A 7,718-nucleotide genomic window follows, 5' to 3' on the forward strand; every position below is an offset into this window, starting at 1 on the left:
GGCTAATATCGGACTTATGGACTTGATCTGGACTGGGTTGGGATGTTTTCTCCATGTTCAATTGCTCTTGTATATAAACCTCTTTCTTATACACATATGTATGTCCATGGGTTTGTTTCTCTAGTCTACCCAGACTAACACAATCGCTTACATGCAAGTTCAAGTGGACGATGACGAAAATTAAAACGAATCCATGAGAGCCACAGTACAACCATTAGCATATCCTACCTGAATTTGGGAACCCACTTGACACACTGAACATTAAGACCAGAGAGATGGGTTGTGGGATGACATCCAGGATATCATCATTAAAAGGACCAAAACGGATGTCAAAAGATATTCGGAAACTTGCTCTTGAATGCAATGTACCTAAAACAGGTAAAAGAAATGACGATATGAAAGAGCTGAACAGAGTATTACCAAGGGCAGCGCAAGAAGACAAAACACGCATCACAATGAGAAGTACAAACACCTGGAATTAGGAAACCAAAAGGAAAGCATGCTCAGAATTTCTTCAGCTGAAATTCTTGTGGGAAAAGATTAAAAAATCCAAACTGCAAATGTCAGCATTGAGGGGTTCTATGACAAAATGGCTGAACAGCGTGAGAACCATCCAAAGAGGACAAAAGGAAGAACGACCCAGAGTCACTGTACAGAAAAGAACAGGTCCGTGTCCAAACAGTTCAGGACGTAGGGTACGATGACGACCCAAGGGCACTGCAAGGAGAAGTCCAAGTTGCCCAGAAGGCTTTGGTGAGAATCCTGGCAGCAGGTTGTCACAGAATCCCAACTAGGATGCTTCCATATCAGATGCAACGCTGGAAGTGCACACTCATCTTTGCCAACAAGTTTGGAAAACAGCTACCTGACCAACCTGCCGGAAGATAACCATCACATGCCCATTCTAAAGAAAGGTAATTCCTCGAGGATCGCGAGAGAACACCATCATTACCATCACATGAAAGTAAACATTTATGAAAATAAGTTACGATCACATTGACATCATGTGAAGGTAAACTTTTATGGAAATAAATTTAAAAACCACTACAGCAGTAAATCCGCAGGGAACAACTAGGAATCTGAGCCCGATTCAGAAGAGCACTTGGAACAAGGAGTCTCCGTGCCAACATAGCCAATGGGTCTTGGCTGATGGCAGCAAACACCAGAATGATGTTTACCCGTGCTTTACTGGCCATCAAAGGCATTCCGTGTGTGCATCATAGCAAATAACGGATCGTGTTGTGAAGGATGGGAATTCCAGAACACTTCACTGCGCTCATACAGAACTTAATGTTCCAACGGAACACAGGGATGGTGACTAGTTTAAAATCAAGAAAGGTGTTGTATCTGTTCACCTACAACATGCAGATGGCACACCGGGCTTGCTGAAGGTGAAGAGGACTGACTTCTATGGCCATACCACCAGGACGCACCCCATCTCACCTGAGTGAAGAAGCCCTGAAGCACTTCCTGATGAAGATCAAAGCCTTCCTTACGGACGATCCCTTCCCATAACAAAAACACAAATCCTACAACTACGCCAAGACAACGTGGTGACTAACAGAGGAACGTGACCATTGGCCAAGGATTTCATTTTACCTGAAGGTACAAACAACACCCATCGAAGCAACAGTCGAGGAATCACGGGATGTCTCGCTCTGAGCAAATCTGCTGTAATAGACCTCTGTAAAGTGTTAAAAAGCCAAGACGGCTCACTTTGAAAACTCACGCACGCCTGGTCCAGGCCACAGTATTTTCAATCGCCTCTTACACCTGCGAGACTCGGACAGTGAATAAGGAAGACCGGAGAGGAAGTGATGCGCATGTTGCTGGAGAAGCATACTGAAAGAACCGTGGACGGACAAAGAACAGACCAACCTGCTCTGGAAGCAGTGCAGCCCACGTGCTGCTCAGAGGCGAAGATGGTGAGGCTTCGTCTCACCTACTTCGCGACCCTGAGGTCAGTCCCTCCAGGAAGACCCCGTGCTCAGGAAAGTGGAGGGTCAGCGGAAAAGAGGAAGAGACTGTCAAGGAGATGGCTCGACACAGCGGCTGCAACCAGAGACTCAAACACGGGCGAGACTGTGAGGGCGGCGCAGGACGAAGCAGTGTCTCCTTCCTCCGTACATGGCGTCGCCATGATTCAGAACCAACTTGACGGCATCCACGAGCTGTGTGCTTACGGCTCATGGCTGCCCTTCTTCTCGTACCAGACAGGATCTGTGTAAGGAAGGTCTCTCTTGAGTCAATCCATCATAAGCTATCAGAGAGATGAAACACAAACTCACAAGCATAGATGGGGAAGAGAGATGCTAAACCACAAGATTGCCCAGGAGCAGAAGCAAGACCTGCCTACGGACAAGAGGACGGGATCTGAGCTCAGCCTCCCAGCCTCCTAGAATGTGTGAAAATAAATGTCTGCCTGTTAAAAACACCACTTACAGCACTTCTGTGACAGCAGCATTAGGTAACTAGGACAGATTTGATAGCTAAAAAGGAAGGGTGCTGTTTGAACAGACAGCTAAAATGGAAGTGGTTTCGGAGTTGGATAATGGCTAGAAGTTAGTATATTTCTAAAGTGCCTACGCACTCGGCTGTGAACCACAATGTCAGCGGTTTGAAACCACCAGCCCATCTGCAAGAGGCTTTCTATTCCATAGAGAGTTTCAGTCTCAAAAACGTCAAGGAGCGATCCTACCCTGTCCTATAGGGTCACGATGCAAGCAGAAATGGGGGAGATGCCGTCCCTCATGAAGACTGTCCAAAACAGAAGCTCAAAGAAGATAAGGCCCTTCCTTTAAGCCTTCCCCAGGAGCTGGCACGTGAATTCAGACTTCTGACCTCCAGTGTGAGAGGTCAAATGTGCTTGTTAAAGCCATCCACCTGCGGCATTTCCAGTACAGCAGCACTAGGAAATGAAGACATTCTGCAAAACACTTACCAGGGAAATCCCAACCCAAATGAGGGGTGTCTCAGCTACATGTTTCCTATGTGGCCCTTCCCCCAAAGCCATTTGTCATGAAACAGGAGTGGTTCCACCCACTGTGTCACTACCACCAACAACATCGCCGCCACCCCCATCACCACCTACATCTACGACCCCCATCACTATCACTACCACCACCACCACCACCACCACCACCACTAACACCATGACCACCTACACTACCACCACCACCACCACTAACACCATGACCACCTACCCTACCACCACCACCACCACCACCACTAACACCATGACCACCTACACTACCACCACCACCATCACTAACACCATCACCACCACTACCATCATTGATGGTACTTCTGTTACAGCAGCATTAGTTAAGAGAGAATTTATCTAACACTATACCACTTACAACACTACCACACCATGACTACCACCACTACCTACATCACCACCACCATCACCAGCTACAACACTACAACACTGCTATTTCAGCAGCTTTAGATAGTTAAGATAGAATTTATCCAACACTATAGCCATTTATAGCATTATCCCATAACTACCACCTACAGCACTACAATGACTATCGCCATCACTGCCACTACCACCACCAGCACAATCACCAACTACAATAACACTACCATTTATAGTACGTCTGTTACAGCAGCCTTGGATAACAAAGATGAAATTTATCTAACACCACAACCACCCACAACAACCCTACCATCACCATCACCACCATCACATATGACCTAAGTCCACCATCACTACTACTACCACATCACCATTATCGCCATCAATACCTACAATACCATCTTCACCACCACCAACACCATCACTAACATCACTCACCACACTACCTACACTACCATCATTATCACCTCTAACACCGTCCATCCAACACTATAACCCCCATCTACAAACTCTCTTCTCCACCATCACCACCCACAATACAGATACTATCACTGCCGCGACCCCCATCACCATGTACAGTCCCAACACCACCACACTGGCACAGCCACCATCACCTCCACCAGTGTTACCGCCACCATCACACCACCACCACTACTACACTGCAGCACCATCACGACAATAATCCGAGTTGCACTTCGCTCCACACTCACTGAGACTGAGCACGCTGCTGAGCCGTGCACGCACTTCCCCCCATACCCATCCGCTCTCTGAAAGGGTGTTCACATTTACACACACACACACACACACACATACACACTCACGGACTGAGTTAAACAATGGGAGGAGGATGGGTGTGCCGCATCACGGGGCCTGGCACTCAGAGGACAGCCCCCTGGTGCACGCCTCCCTCTGGAACAAAGACTGACTATAGAGCTGCTTCCACACAAAGGCGGCAGAGTCCCTCGCTCTGCAGCCAGTGCCCTTTGCTTCAAAAGAGCTGTGACAATCGTAGGCAGTGTCAACTCCCCACATCCTTTATTCCGGAGAGCCCTTGAGCCACGATGAAAGGACACTTCCATTGAGCCATGCACAGAGCCACAGACCTGAGGCAAGCCCGCCCTCAGTCTCAATCCCAGACTCCACTCAGCCTGTGCACGAGGACAGCGGGGACCCCAAGACACCAGGCCAAGTCATGTCAGGAAACCCAGTCTGTGGACCCCGCAAAGCCCTAAGCCAGCACCCAGGGGCAGGTTGGCATTACGAAGACAGGATTCCCACACCCAGAGAATGCACAGTCTCCAGGAACTTCCTGTGGGACACAACATAGGAGGAGGCTTCAAATAGTTCATAGAAAAATGGGATCAAAAGACCATGGAATTTCCCAGGGGTGCTTGCTGAAGCTCCCTCATACAGAACATCTTTGTTAGGGCTCCACTCGGAAGTCGCAAAAACCAGTTCTGACAGCGCAGGTCCCACGTGAGTCAGGGCAGAAGCACACTCCATAGACTTTCAAAGACTGGATTTTTTTCCTCTCCCCCTGAAGTAGAATGCCAGGCCTTTCTCTCCATCAGCCTCAGGGTAGACTTGAACTTACGTTGACTGTTTAGGCCACATCACAGCCCCAGTCACTGCCACCAACCAAGTTCATCCTGACTGGTAGCGACCTTCCACTTCACCACCAAGAGAAAGTGCAGCTGGGGCCCGAGAGGAAAGAGAGGGAGAGAGAAGGGCATGGGAGCAGAAGCAGGCCAGCGTTCGGGCACTCTTCGCTGGTGCTGGGGCCGGCTGAGGTGGCCCAGGGGGTCCACACTGGGCTGCTGACTAACAGAAAGGTCATCAGTTCGAAATCTCCTGCTGATCTATGGGAGGAAAACCGTCAGCTTCCACAAATTAAAATAAAAAAAACCCATGGCCATCAAGTTGGTTCCAACTCAGCGCGACCCTGTAAAAGGGGATAGAACTGACCCTGTGGGTTTCTGAGATGGTAACTCTTGACAGGAGTAGAAAGCCTCCTCTTTCTCCCTCGGAGTATCTGGTGGTCTCGATCTGCTGACCTTGTGGTTACCAGCCAAGCACATAACCATTATGCTACCAGGACTCTTTTCCATAGGATTGCGGCACTGGAAATGGCATGGGCTGGCTCTACCATGTCCTAGAGATCACTGTGAGTCAGAATGAACTCAACAGCAAGGGGATGGGTTGAGTTGGGTTGGGTTTGGGGGAGGCCAGCTTGTGACAGGGAGCAGTGGGTGACATGGAGCCAGCACTGAGGCCCTGTACTCATCAAGGCCTGTACTCCCCGAAAGACCCAATGCAGTAAAATCTGCACTCTGGCTCCCCAACTCTCCAGCCAGGCATCCCCCTTCCTTAATCCTGTGGGGGCACCTCCCTCCCACTCACCACCAGCACAGCTCACTGTTGCCCCCCTACACCACCTCAGATAACACCTCTGCTCACACCCAGCTCTCCGGTAAACCCCAGGCCCAGGCAGGTCAAGGGATGGTGCTTACTGGTCAGTGAGGGGCCCCATGTCCTATCCGGGATGAAGTGCAGCCAGACCTGTCCGGTCCTGACTACCCCAGTCCACCTGATGGTGGCTGTGGGTCCTCGGAGAATGTGCTGAAAGTATGTCCAGTCCCAATCCATTCAACGAAGGCATCAAGACAAAGCCCAAACACCAGGCGCCTGCAAAGCTAACCCATTCAGTCCCTGCATCAAGGTGACATTAGGAATATCCTCGCTACCCCGCACGACAGAGCCAGAAACAGAGGCACTCAGAGGTTAGCCAGGCAGCCGGCCAGGGTGGCAGCACTGGGATTTGAACTCGGGCTGCCCCGATCCACAGGCTGCGTCCTTGGGCACAGAAAAATTAGCCCTTCAGAGAAAGTAAGACGGTCAGTCCAGAGACGGTCTGAAATCTTTCAGTGCTTTTTCTCCTTCTTGTCTTGGCTTGTTTATTTTTAATGATCATTTCTAGATTAAAAAGAAAAGGAAATCAATACGATTTAGGCTGGTAATTAAAATCCTAAGTGCTCCAGCCACAAGAATCTATATGGGGGTTGTGAACCACAGTCTATTTTAAAATCTGAAAGAGAAGTTTCTGGTGAATAAATGCTCAGCCGGAGGGGTCATCAAGTCCGGACGCTCCATTAGAAGTTTCCCACAAAGACAGCTCATGCTTATCTTTTAATGAATTTTTGTAAGGCTGAGTGTATTTACAGTAAAAATCAGCAAAAGGAGGCTCCGGGCCTCATCGCAGGCCCCGGGGTCTCTGAGACGGCTGCTGGAACATCGCACAACAGCTTCAAGCTGGAGCTGAAAGTGAGCCACACCCCACAGGCAGGGCCTGGGCCCACCTCCTCCTGGTGCCCACACACACCCAGCCCTCCCATGCCTCCTTCAGCATACGCTGACCATCACAGAGCAGAGCCTCGAGACGACACAGCGGAAACATCCACCTACCTGGAAGGAGCCCCAGTAAACGATGCCTGCACACGTGTATCACACATGGCACTCATAGGAGGATGACGTGGGGGGGGGGCCGTGTGCTTTCATTGAAACATGTGGCTTGCATGTTATCTGGGTAAAAACTCCCTTTCTTCGTGTGCCTTAGGGCCTGCAAGGGCAGGCTGAGACAGGGCAGTGTTACACTCAACTCAAAACCAGAAAAACAAACTCGCTGTCAGCACATACATTCTGACTCACAGCGACCCTACAACACTGGGTAACACAGAACTGCCCTGGTGGGTGTCTGAGACTGTTCACCCTTAACGGGAATAGAAAGCCTCATCTTTCTCCCATGAAGTGGCTGGAGGTTTCAAACTGGTGACCTTGAGGTTAACAACCCAAGGCTTAACCCACTGTTCCACCAGGGCTTCTCTTACACACTGGGTCTGACAGAATCAACTCGTTCTCTTCAGCTATGCTTTCCCACACGTACGTGTGTGGTGATAGGTTTTGTTTCATTTTTTGTTGTTTTACTTTTTTCTTTAAACATTTTATTAGGAGCTCCTACAGATATTATTACAATCCGTAGTTCCATTAGAGCAGTGGTTCTCAACCTTCCTAATGTCACGACGCTTTAATACAGTTCCTCATGTTGTGGTGACCTCCCAACCATAAAATTATTTTCGTTGCTACTTCATCACTGTCATTTTGCTACTGTTATGAATCAGGCAACCCTGGTGAGAGGGTCCTTCAGCCCCCAAGGGGGTCGTGACCCACAGGTTGAGAACCACTGCATTAGGTTAAGCATTATTGCTGCCCTCATCATTTTCAATATTTTCTTTTCTTCTTGAACTCCTTGATATCGCTCCCCTTTATCCCCTTCTTCTCCCCCCTCCCTCTCCCTGAACCC

Source organism: Echinops telfairi, unplaced genomic scaffold (genome assembly GCF_000313985.2).
Source record: "Echinops telfairi isolate 266 unplaced genomic scaffold, ASM31398v2 ScPeMD7_70;HRSCAF=299, whole genome shotgun sequence".
Lineage (NCBI taxonomy): Eukaryota > Metazoa > Chordata > Mammalia > Afrosoricida > Tenrecidae > Echinops > Echinops telfairi.